Here is a 12575-nt window from a genome sequence, read left to right on the forward strand (position 1 = left end):
GTAGGGGCAAACAACAACAACAATAACTGATGACAGCACGATCAATTCAATTATCAAGAAAGACTTGACAACCACGGGACCAACGGCATATCGGCATCAACCCATTAAAGTTAAAAATAAAATATGAAAAAAAAAAACCAACCCAAAAACACGAAAGCTCTGCACACAGCAGCATAACACACACACACACACACACACACACACACACACACTCAGTATCAGTAGGTCAAGGAGGCGTTACTGCGTTCGTTCAAATCCATATACGCTGCACCACATCTGCCAAGCAGATGCCTGACCAGCAGCGTAACCCAACGCGCTTAGTCAGGCCTTGAGAAAAAATAAAATAGATAAATGAATAAAAAAAAAAAAAACTAAAATAAAATAGAAATAAAAATAAAATGAAATAAGAAATTAAAATTTAAAAAAAGAGAGATAAATACAATAAAATACTACTACTACTACTACTACTACTACTAATAATAATAATAACTCCGCCTATGCCGATCCCAAGCCCGGATGAAAAAGTGAGGAGTGCTGGGCGTGGGGCTAGCAACCCTACCCTGTAACAAGAGAGGCAAGGCCTTCAAGACTCACTTGTGATAAATTACGTCCCCTAGCATTAATTACAGAGTAATTTCCCTTTTTTACTATCTTGCACCAAAAACGTTTGCAAAATAAATAAAAAATTCCATGCTTAGCAAAAGAAGTTCCTGTTTGAACAAAAAATGATAATAATGACTCCTCTTGTTGTTTGTGTCAGAATAAGAGGTCAAAGTGCCAAGTTTAGAGAATACAAAAAAATATAAATATAACAGTAAATGCAGTTTGCATATAATTAGGCTTCTTTTATTATTTTTTTGTGCCCATCCCAGAGGTGCAATATTGTTTTAAACAAGATGACTGGGAAGAACTGAATTTTTCCTATTTTTATGCCAAATTTGGTGTCAACTGACAAAGTATTTGCAGAGAAAATGTCAATGTTAACTCTTTCCATACGAACGGTGAAAGAGACGACGTTAACAGCGTTTCACCCCAATTACCATCATCAAAATATTGCAGAATATTATACTGAAGACATGAATGTTGATAAAGAATACCACAATTCTGACGACAGAATCTAAAGGTTGGGTCATTCAGACACCCACTGGACATCCAAGGGGTCTGTGTAGAGGAGAAGAGAGGACTGGCCGTACTGAGTGAGTTAAAGTTTATCACGGACATACAGACACACGGACAAACACACACACACACACACACACACACACACACACACACACACACATACACACACACACACACACACACACACACACACACACACACACACACAACCGAACACCGTGTTAAAACATAGACTCACTTTGTTTACACAAGTGAGTCAAAAAACAACAACCCAGCTTGCTACGAAAACGCCAACAACAGACCAAGAGATTACTACCCTGGAAGAGGAAGGGTCCTCGTCAAGAGGACATATGACGCCATGTGGTGAAAGCCGTGAGTTTACGGAAGCTACAGGGCCGACCCCCCTTCTATCGACTAGGACCATCAATGTTGGAACATGGAATGTGAGGACCATGTATGAGACGGGAAAAACATCGCAAGTATCGGCAGAGATTAAAAGCTACAACCTCACACTGCTTGGAATCAGCGAGACCCGTTGGAACACAGTCAGGACAAAGGAGACTGCTCACCGTAGAGATGTTGCTGTATTCTGGCCGCGAAGAAGACAACGCTCCACACACAGAAAGCGTGGCACTCATGTTGTCAAGACCTGCACAGCGAGCTCTGATTAAATGGGAAGCACACGGATCAAGAATCATCACAGCGTCCTTCAGAACGAAGATGAAGAGGATAAAGATGAACGTTATCCAGTGCTATGCCTCAACTAACGAAAGTGATGAAGAAGCCAAAGACCAGTTCTATGACAGACTGCAGAAAGTCATGGTCAAGTACCCAGAGAAAGATGTCAACATCCTCATGGGTGACCTCAATGCCAAAATCGGGCAGGACAACACCGGATACGAGGACGTGATGGGAAGACACGGACGGGGAGAGATGAATGAGAACGGCGAGAGATTTGCAGACTTCTGTGCAATGAACAACCTGGTCATCGGTGGCAGCACTTTCCCCCACAGAAGAGTACACAAGGCCACGTGGGTATCTCCTGACCTAGTGACTGAGAATCAGATCGACCACATCTGCATGGCCAAGAGATTCAGGAGGTCTCTGCAGGATGTAAGGATTAGAAGAGGAGCAGACGTCGCATCTGATCACCACCTGCTGGTAGCAAGGCTGAAACTGAAGCTGAAGAAGAACTGGATAGAGGCAACAACGAAGAGACAGAAGTTCAGTATCACCCTGCTGAAAGACTCTAAGACCAGAGAAGAATTCAGAGTGTCTCTCACCAACAATTATCAAGTGCTACAGGAACTGCTTGAAGAAGAGGCAGACATTGAGAACCAGTGGCAGAAAGTGAAAGAGATAGTTACATCAACCTGTCAGGAAGTAGTAGACCCCAAGAGATACCAACAGAGGGAATGGATATCGGGAGACACACTGCATGTACTGCGCAAGATCCAGGAAAGGAAGCAGAAGAAGGCAGCAGTAAATAACAGCCGTACATGAGCAGCAAAGGCCAAGGCACAAGAAGACTTCACAGAAGCTAACAGAGAAGTGAAGAGGAGTGCGAGAGCAGACAAGCGCAAGTATATCGACAGCCTGGCAGAGGAGACCGAGGAAGCAGCAGCCAGAAATGACATGAAGACGCTCCATGACACCAGCAAGAAACTATTAGGGAAGTACATCAGGCCCGAGCGACCAGTGAAAGACAAGGAAGGAAACACAGTTCAGGGAACTGAACGAGAACTGATCAGATAGGCAGAGCACTTTGAAGAGCTGCTGAACAGACCCGTCCCTCCAAATCCCCCAGACATCAACCCAGCTGACAGAGACCTGGACATCAACTGTGGGAACCCAACCAGAGAGGAGATCAGGAAAGCCACCAAACTACTGAGGAATGGCAAAGCAGCAGGACCAGATGACATCCCTGCAGAAGCACTCTAGGCAGATCTGGAGACCACAGTAGAGATGCTGTGCCCTCTCTTCGAGAAGATTTGGGAAGAAGAAGAAGTACCAGCAGATTGGAAAGAGGGCTACCTCATCAAGCTACCCAAGAAAGGAGACCTCAGCAACTGCGCCAGCTACAGAGGAATAACGCTTCTGTCAGTGCCAGGAAAGGTCTTCAACAGGATCCTGCTTGACAGAATGAAAGGTGCAGTCGACCCCCTTCTCCGGGACCAGCAGGCTGGCTTCCGCCAGAACAGATCATGCATTGACCAGATCGCTACCTTGCGCATCATTGTCGAGCAGTCCTTAGAGTGGAACTCATCGCTGTATACCAACTTCGTCGATTACGAGAAAGCCTTCGACAGCATAGACCGCGAAAGCCTCTGGAAGCTGCTACGTCACTATGGAGTGCCAAACAAGCTGGTCAACCTGATCAAGAACTCTTATGAGAGAATGAGGTGCCGGGTGGTCCATGGAGGACAGGTCACAGACAGCTTCGAGGTGAAGACTGGAGTCAGGCAAGGCTGTCTCCTGTCACCCTCCCTCTTCCTCCTGGCAATCGACTGGACCATGAAAACATCAACATCGGACAGAAGAAACGGAATCCAGTGGACACTGCTTGACTAGCTAGATGACCTGGACTTCGCGGATGACCTGGCCCTGCTTTCCCGCAGTCACCAGCAAATGCAGGACAAGATAACAGAGCTGGCAGCCACCTCATCTCATGTCGGCCTCAACATCCACAAGGGCAAGACCAAGATCCTCAATATCAACACATCAAGAGAGGACCCAGCCACAGTGCACGGGAGCAAGCTGGAAGAGGTAGAGGCCTTCACGTACTTGGGCAGCATCATCGACAAGCAGGGTGGCACAGACGCAGACGTCAGAGCAAGAATCGGCAAAGCGAGGGCAGCATACTTGCAACTGAAGAACATCTGGAGCTCCAAGGTGTTGTCGACTGGCACAAAGATCAGGCTGTTCAACTCCAACGTCAAGTCAGTCCTTTTGCATGGAGCAGAGACATGGAGGACAACAAAGACCACCATCAGGAAAGTGCAGACCTTAATCAACAGCTGCCTGAGAAGGATCCTCCAGATACGCTGGCCCGACACTATCAGCAACGCAGACCTGTGGTAGCGTACCAACCAGCTGCCAGCCGAAGATGAGATTCAGCGCAGAAGATGGAGATGGATCGGGCACACCCTGGGAAGCCAGACAATAGCATCACCAGGCAGGCACTGAAATGGAATCCCCAGGGCAAACGGAACAGAGGAAGGCCTCGAGGCAGACACCAAGAATATGGGGCACACCTGGAGGCAATTAGAAAGGGCAGCCCACGACAGAGGACTCTGGCGGACTGTTGTGAGCGGCCTATGCTCCGGGTGGATTGATGGGCATAACTGACTGACTACTACTACTACTACTATTTGAAAGGCGCAAAATCTTTATATATATCGGTGTTGATGCCGTTTTTTTTATTGTGGTTTCTGCTGGGGTGGTTGTGTGTGTGTGTGTGTGTGTGTGTGTGTGTGTGTGTGTGTGTGTGTGTGTGTGTGTGTGTGTGTGTGTGTGTGTGTGTGTGTGTGTGTTCTGTTGTTGATTTTTTTTTAGCTGCTGTTGCGGTTGCTGTTTCCGCTGTTTTTGTTGCTGCTGCTGCTGTTGCTGCTTTTGCTGGTGTTGACTTAAAAAGTAGTTGATAACACGTTTGCATTAATTACCAACATCATGATTATGTTCTACAATAATGCTCAGACACTTTTCACGTTTTCCGCCAGAAACTATATTTTAGGGGCCTTTAAATAAACACGAGATTGATTACCGATACATGCACACACACAAATGCAAGCACGAGAGAGAGACAGAAAGACAGAGACAGACAGACAGACAGATAGAGAGCTAGAGACAGACAGACAGCGACTGAGACATAAGAGACAGAGATAGAGACAGATACAGAGAGACAGAGACAGACAGACAGAGAGACAGCGAAACATACAGTGAATTTTCGTACCCCCTGCCCCCCTCCACACACACACACACACACACCCTACCCCTTGTAGTCTCGCAGTCTAAAAGTAGACACTGTGTGTGTGTGTGTGTGTGTGTGTGTGTGTGTGTGTGTGTGTGTGTGTGTGTGTGTGTGTGTGTGTGTGTGTGTGTGATTAATCCCCCAGACTGGCCAGATTGTCCTCTGATTGTAGAGGATTTTTGTCAGGAATGGAGCCGATGCCATCCACAACCTTCACCACACACACACACACACACACACAAACACACACACACAAAAAAAAAAGAACTGAGAGAGAGAGAGAGAGAGAGAGAGAGAGAGAGAGAGAGAGATATGCCATCCACAACCTCCACCACAAAAAAAAGGAAATGAGAGAGAGAGAGAGAGAGAGAGAGGGGGGAAAAAGAAAGTGAAAAAAAGAAGATGAAATGAAAGGGCTTTGGGGATTCTCTCTCTCTCTCTCTCTCTCTCTCTCTCTCTCTCTCAATCGCGCTCTGTGGTTCGTTTCGTTTGCATTTCCTATTTTCCTATTACCCGCTGTCGGTGTTATCTTCTCGAGTTCCGTCCCCTTTGCAAGCGCGAGTGTGTGTGTGTGTGTGTGTGTGTGTGTGTGTGTGTGTGTGTACAGGGGAGGTCAGTGGTGGTGATTTACTGAATCGATACGCGCAGAGCGACACCGAATTTCATTCCTCATCATCCAGTCTTTCCATGCAAGCTTTAAGGTGTGTGTGTGTGTGTGTGTGTGTGTGTGTGTGTGTGTGTGTGTGTGTGTGTGTAGAGGGGGTGGGAGGGAGGGGGGAATGGGGAAGTGGGTGGGCGTAGAGGTGGGGTTTTGGGGGTTGGTTGGGTTTGGGAGGGGGAGGGGGGGTTGATAGAGAAGTGTCGGTGTTGAGAGGTGGTGTTGATATGATATGTAATCTCTGCCTGTGTGTCTTTGGTCGTTCGTATTTTCTTTTTCTCTCTCTGTCTCTGTCTCTCTCTTACCCCCCCCCCCCCCCCCCCCCACACACACACACACCCCCCCGACTCCCCACCCCAGTCTGTCTCTCTGTGTCTGTCTGTCTTCTCTGTCTATCTGTCCATACTTCGCTGTGTATTCCCGTCTCCGTCTGTGTCTGTCTCTGTGTCTGCCTATCTCTGTCTTCTCAGCCTATCTGTCCATAGTTCGCTGTGTTCTCTGTCTGTGTCTGTATCTGTGTCTGCCTATCTCTGTCGTCCCTGTATAATATTGTCCATTGTTCGCTGTGTTCTCTGTCTGTGTCTGTATCTGTGTCTGCCTATCCCTGTCGTCCCTGTATAATATTGTCCATTGTTCGCTATGTTCTCCCATCTCTGTTTCTGTCTGTTTGTCTGTATCTCTGTTTCATTTAATTTCATCTCCCTCTCTCTCTCTCTCTCTCTCTCTCTCTCTCTCTCTCTCTCTCTCTCTCTCTCTCTCTCATTCTTCTTCTCTCTTGTTGTTCGTTTACGTAATCCTTTTGTTTTTGTTTCGTCATGAATTGTTTATGTAGTGAGGACTATGAACAATGAAGGACTGGCTATGAATATGAGCGTGTTTGTTATCTAGGACAATAAAGACTTTGTCAATGTCGTGATCGTTCCCTTTCTCTCCACCCCCCTTCTCTCTCTCTCTCTCTCTCTCTCTCTCTCTCTCTCTGCCGGTCTCCATTGCTGTCCCTTTTTCTGTCTGTCTGTCTCTCTGTCTCTCAGCCTGTCTCTTGCTCTCTTTCCCTCCCTCCCTCCTCTCTGTCTCTCTCTCTCTCAGCCTCTGTCTCTTGCTCTCTTTCCCTCCCTCCCTCCTCTCTGTCTCTCCCTCTCTCTCTCAGCCTGTCTCTAGCTCTCTTTCCCTCCCTCCCTCCTCTCTCTCTCTCTCTCAGCCTCTGTCTCTGACTCTCTTTCCCTCCCTCCTTTCTCTCTCTCTCTCTCTCTCTCTTTCTCTCATCCTCTGTCTCTTGCTCTCTTTCCCTCTCTCTCTCTCTCTCTCTCTCTCTCTCTCTGTCTCTCGCGCTCTCGCTCTCTCAATCACCCCCTTCTCGCACGTGCTTTGTGGGTTTGACAAATTCTTTGTTTGTACAACATTCGGGCCGTGTGTAGATTTCCCTTCCATGCTTTGAAAGCCCGAGTCCAGTAGGCTTTGCTGTGAGACAAAACAAGGGCCCCCCCAGAAGAAAAATGGCAGCTCCAAGGGAGACCACCAGTCGCGCGTAACACGAAAATGACACCCCTTTAATTAGGACCCCCCACCACCCCCACCCCGGCCTCCCCCCCTTCGTAATTGCCGGGCAGGGTGGAGGTCGCTTTTCCGGTGGCACCGGTCTCCTTTTCCGGTGTCGCCATATTTGTTACCGTCAACTGTCGAAATTTGCCGAGCGGGCCTCGGCAGCACGTGGCGTCTAGACGACATGCACTCGGGCCAAGTCGGAAAGACGAAATTAACCTCGACTGACAGATCACCCTTCCAGGGTCGTTCCGGCATTGGCTGCCTCAGTGCCTGTTTCAGCGGCCGTACAGGAAGATGCACGAGGTCAGGAATGAAGATGGTGAATGAAAGCGAAATGAGGGATCGACACACTACTCGCAAACACGAAAGTAACAGCCAGCAAGCCAGCCAGCCAGCCAGCCAGCCAGCCAGCCAGCGTTCAGTGGTGCTCTGCCTGCGTTCAGGGAGCTTACACGTGCAGCACTGAGACACCGACGGCGACAATGATGACAGCAACATCAACTAAAAACAAAATCAACAACAACAACTATAAATACAGAAGTATAATTATGCAGACACATAGTATTGCAGTCTTGTTTTATTTCAGCGCCCATGCAATAACAAGCACAGAATCAGTCTAAACATAAAGGACTACTACTACTTTTACGACGACGACGACGATGATGATTGTCAGCAGCCGCAATGAAAGCAGCAGCAGCAGTAGTAGTAGTAGTAGTAATAGTAGTACTACAATTACTATCACTATCGACGACGACAACGATGATGATGATGACGATAATGATGATGATAATGATGATGATAATGACGACGACAACGACAACAACGATGATTAATGTTCCTTTTAACAATGACGAAGACGAAGATGGTTAATCGGTAATGATAACCACAAACCCCCGTTTCCAACGCCAAGGCAAAAAACAAACACAAAAACACAAAAAAAACCACCCAAACAATAAAACACCAACACCACTCTGTCATCCACCACCATCAACCAACGACAACGACAACAACAAAAAAAACAACAACCATCGCACAGGCAATGATAATGACGCCGATGAGTTTACAAACGAAATTCAGCACCCCGCCGCAGAATCCAAACAAACATAAAGGTGGCAGGACAGACCGGGGAAGAAAAGAAAAGAAAAAAAGAGAAGTAAAAAAAAAAAAAAAAAAAAAAAAAAACGACGCAAAGAAAAGAAAAGAAAAACCCAAACAATCTGGGTTGGGGAGTGGGAGGGTGGAGGGGGGGGTGGAGGGGGTGGGGATGGGAATGGAGCAGGGCAGCCATTGTCTGGCACTATTACCACTGACATCCGGTGGCTAATGACGTGTCCTTCAAGCAACGAAGCGTGGAGAAATTCAAATCCCCACCTTCCACCCCCCTTCTTCCCCCCATCCTCTCCGCCCCCCCCCCCACCTCCACCCCCCACCCCAGCACACGCACATCCCATGTCTGTGTGTGTCCGTCTGCCTTTCTGTCTGTCTGTCTGTCTCTGTCTTTCTTTCTGTGTGTGTGTGTGTGTGTCTTTCTCCTGTCTGTCTGTTTCTCTGTCTCTGTCTCTCTGTCTGTCTGTCTCTCTGTCTTTCTCTCTCTCTCTCTCTCGCTCTCTCTCTCTCTCTCTCTCTCTCTCTGTCTTAATGTCTCTGTCATTCTCTGTCCCTGTTTGTCTATCTCTGTCTTTATTTCTTTCTCCTTCCCCCTCTCTCTCTCCCTCCCTCTCTCTGTCTTTCACACTCTCTCTGCCTTTCTCTGTCTCTCTCTATCTTTCCCTCTCTGTCTGTCTGTCTGTCTGTCTCTCTCTCTCTCTCTCTCTCTCTCTCTCTCTCTCTCTCCCTGACTGGGCATGACAGATACCGTTGTCTCCCTAAGGGATGGTGGGGGGCGGGGGAGGTGGGAGTGCGGGGGGGAGGGGGGGGGAGGGCAGGGGGAAGGAAGGAGAGAATGGGATGGTAGGAGATAGGAGGGGTAAAGTGTGTGTGTGTGTGTGTGTGTGTGTGTGTGTGTGTGTCGGGGGGGTGGTGATGGTGGTGGTGGTGGTGAGAGTTTAACAGGGGAAGAATGATTGGGGAGAGAAAAGTGATGACAGAGAGAGACAGGGGGTGGGGGGTAGTAATACAAATAAAGTGAGCATGGGAAAAGTAAGAGAGAGAGAGGAGGGGGGGTGGGGGGAGAAGGAGAGAGAGAGGAGATGGTGGTAAGAAAGAGCTATACTGAGTAATAAATAGGTACCAAAAGCAGAGAGAGGGATGACTAGGTAAGATATATGATTAAATAGATAAACAGATAGACAGTCACATTGAGAGAGAGAGAGAGAGAGAGAGAGAGAGAGAGAGAGAGAAGGAGTGTGTGCGTGTGTGTTGTGTGTGTGGGGGAGGGGGGGTGGGGGGGGGTTGTGTGAAGATTTCGCGGCAATGGGCACACGTGTGTATTTATCATTTTTCAGAATACCCTGCTGTTTATGTAATTAATTTTTGATATTTTTCGTAATTAATTTCTGGAAGTGCAGGATCATCATGTTTAATCGAAATACCATGAAACAAATTCCAGTCTTCTTGCTTGTGGTTCAGTTTTCCAATCAATCTCACAGTTTTGGGTTGTTGTTTTTTTAAGATTAATAAATAGATAGGCGGGTGTGTTTTGGGCTGTGTAGCTAAAATTTCCTGACCATTACTGCAAGTGTCTGTATCTCTCGGGCCTGGTTAACGCCGGGATATTGTTATGAAAGGAAGCGAAGAGTACAGCCTTCTCACGCAGTCCCCACAAACCAAAAATGGACCTTCGTCATCATCATCATCATCATCATCTTCATCATCATCATCATTATTATCCCCATGCATCATCAACACAGAAAAAAAAATTTCCAAAAAATCCCTGGCCTTTCATTCCCTGTTCTCATGGTGGCATCACTTTCGACGCCTCCTCCCCCCCCCTCCCCCTCCCACTCCACCCCCATCCCCATTCTTTTTTTCCATGTTTGGGATGAGTCCTGTCAAAATCTTCGCTGTCAGCTCAGTTCTGTTCAGTTACTTAAGAAGGCGTCACTGCGTTCGGACAAATCCATATACGCTACACCACATCTGCTCAGCAAATGCCTGACCAGCAGCGTAACCCAAAACTCTCAGTCAGGCCTTGATGGAAAAAAAAAATCTGCTGTCAGCAGATTCATGGTAGACTGCCTTTGGAAGGATGTGGTTGCAGTCTCCACTCGGAGGTGATGGGGGTTGGGGGGTGGGGGTGTGTGGGGAGGGGCGGGATCCTCGCTCAGTCTGACACTTCGATTATTGTTATCAGTATGGAGATTAATAGGTAGTGTCCTGTGTAATGTTAAATCATTACAGGCACTACTGACCCAGCAGAAGCGCAGAGTCTGCTCTGATGTGTGGGTTGCTGGTGATCTAACGCAGTTCCTTGTGGACTTTCGACGCTGGGACTGCGACAGACCCGGATGTGGCCGTGTATGGGAGACTGGGACTGAGCGGTGTGGGAGTGATGCGACTGAAACGGCGCAGATGTCTGGGCAGCAGAACTGTACATTAAACTGCGATGGCTTGGAGGTGTTTGAGCTAAGCAGCAATGGTTTTGAAGTGGTGCGCGCGAAACTGCGATAGCTTGAAGTTGTGTTTGGGTGGAGGGTGTGTGCCTTTGCCTTACAAATGCAACAGGTTCTTTTTTTTTTTTTTTTTTTTTTTTTAGTTTTTTACATTTCTTTGTGTCGTTGGAGTAGGTTGGGCTATTGAAACTTTAGCCAACTGTCTTATTGATTAATGGGTTGAATGGATGAGTGACTGACAGACGGGTGGTGGAAGGCAGGACGGATGGACAGGAGAATGGGTGTTGCCTAAAATGAAACGGTTAGGGAGGGACACGGTCGAGGGAACTGTATATGGGCGTCTGGTAGAGGATGCAGATGGGGAAGAGAGAGAGAGAGAGAGAGAGAGAGACAGCATCAGTAACCACAACAACAACAACAACAACAAAAATGCTGCACTATCCACTCAATACTTCGCTTTCAGTTTCAGATTCAAAGACACGAATATCCACCCATATTTATTTCCGAGTCAGTCCGTGTCTCCTGTCAATGTTTCTGGTCAACTTCGTTGACCTTTTCTCCCAACCCTTTTCAGCTTTCATTAATAGCTCTCATCTATACCTGTCTCCGCTGATGATTAATCTGTTTTGAAGAAACTGATACGCCGACCGACACTTCGACGACGCACTTATCATATTCGCGGGAGAGACAAACCAGCCAAGTTGTGAAAGTTCCGTCAGAAGCTACGTCCTCCAAGGGTCAGACGAGGTCACGTGATACACGGCACGCGGGAGCCGAGGTCACGTGATCTGACGTCTATCAAGACGGCCATGACAGGTCTGACGACGGGAGAGAGGGGGAAAAGCGGCGCCAGACAACATGGAAAACGTTTCAGGTTGATGAGGGATCCTTTTTATCTTTTTTTTCTTTTTATTTTAATTCCATAACGACCCTACTACCGAACCCTTTTACGATTTAGGTAGTTCGTGGACCTTTCCACCAGGGTGATGGTGGCAAAAGACAAAGTACAAAGTGTCCTGTTTCTAGACTTTTTCACCAGGGTGATGGTGACAAACAACAAAGTACAAAGTGTCCTGTTTGTGGACCTTTTCACCAGGGTGATGGTGGCAAAAGACAAAGTACAAAGTGTCCTGTTTGTGGACCTTTCTTTTACCAGGGTGATGGTGGCAAAAGACAAAGTACAAAGTGTCCGGTTTTTGGATCTTTTCACCAGGGTGATGGTGGCAAAAGACAAAGTACAAAGTGTCCTGTTTTTGGACCTTTTCACCAGGGTGATGGTGGCAAAAGACAAAGTACAAAGTGTCCTATTTGTGGACCTTTCTTTTGCCAGGGCGATGGTGGCAAAAGACAAAGTACAAAGTGTCCTGTTTGTGGACCTTTATTTACCAGGCGATGGTGGCATAACACAAAGTACAAAGTGTCCTGTTTGTGGACCTTTCTTTTACCAGGGTGATGGTGGCAAAAGACAAAGTACAAAGTGTCCGGTTTTTGGATCTTTTCACCAGGGTGATGGTGGCAAAAGACAAATCACAAAGTGTCCTGTTTGTGGACATTTTACCAGGGCGATGGTGGCAAAAGACAAAGTACAAAGTGTCCTGTTTGTGGACCTTTCTTTTACCGGGGTGATGGTGGCAAAAGACAAAGTACAAAGTGTCCTGTTTGTGGACCTTTCTTTTACCAGGGTGATGGTGGCAAAAGACAAAGTACAAAGTGTCCGGTTTTTGGATCTTTT

The 12575-nt window shown here is 47.3% G+C and overlaps 1 pseudogene; it reads left to right on the forward strand.

Moving 5' to 3' along the window:
• The first annotated feature begins 1472 nt into the window (after positions 1–1472).
• LOC143282221 (uncharacterized) lies at positions 1473–4470 on the forward strand (annotated as a pseudogene).
• The last annotated feature ends 8105 nt before the right edge of the window (positions 4471–12575 follow it).

This window comes from Babylonia areolata, chromosome 5 (assembly GCF_041734735.1).
Source record: "Babylonia areolata isolate BAREFJ2019XMU chromosome 5, ASM4173473v1, whole genome shotgun sequence".
NCBI lineage: Eukaryota > Metazoa > Mollusca > Gastropoda > Neogastropoda > Buccinidae > Babylonia > Babylonia areolata.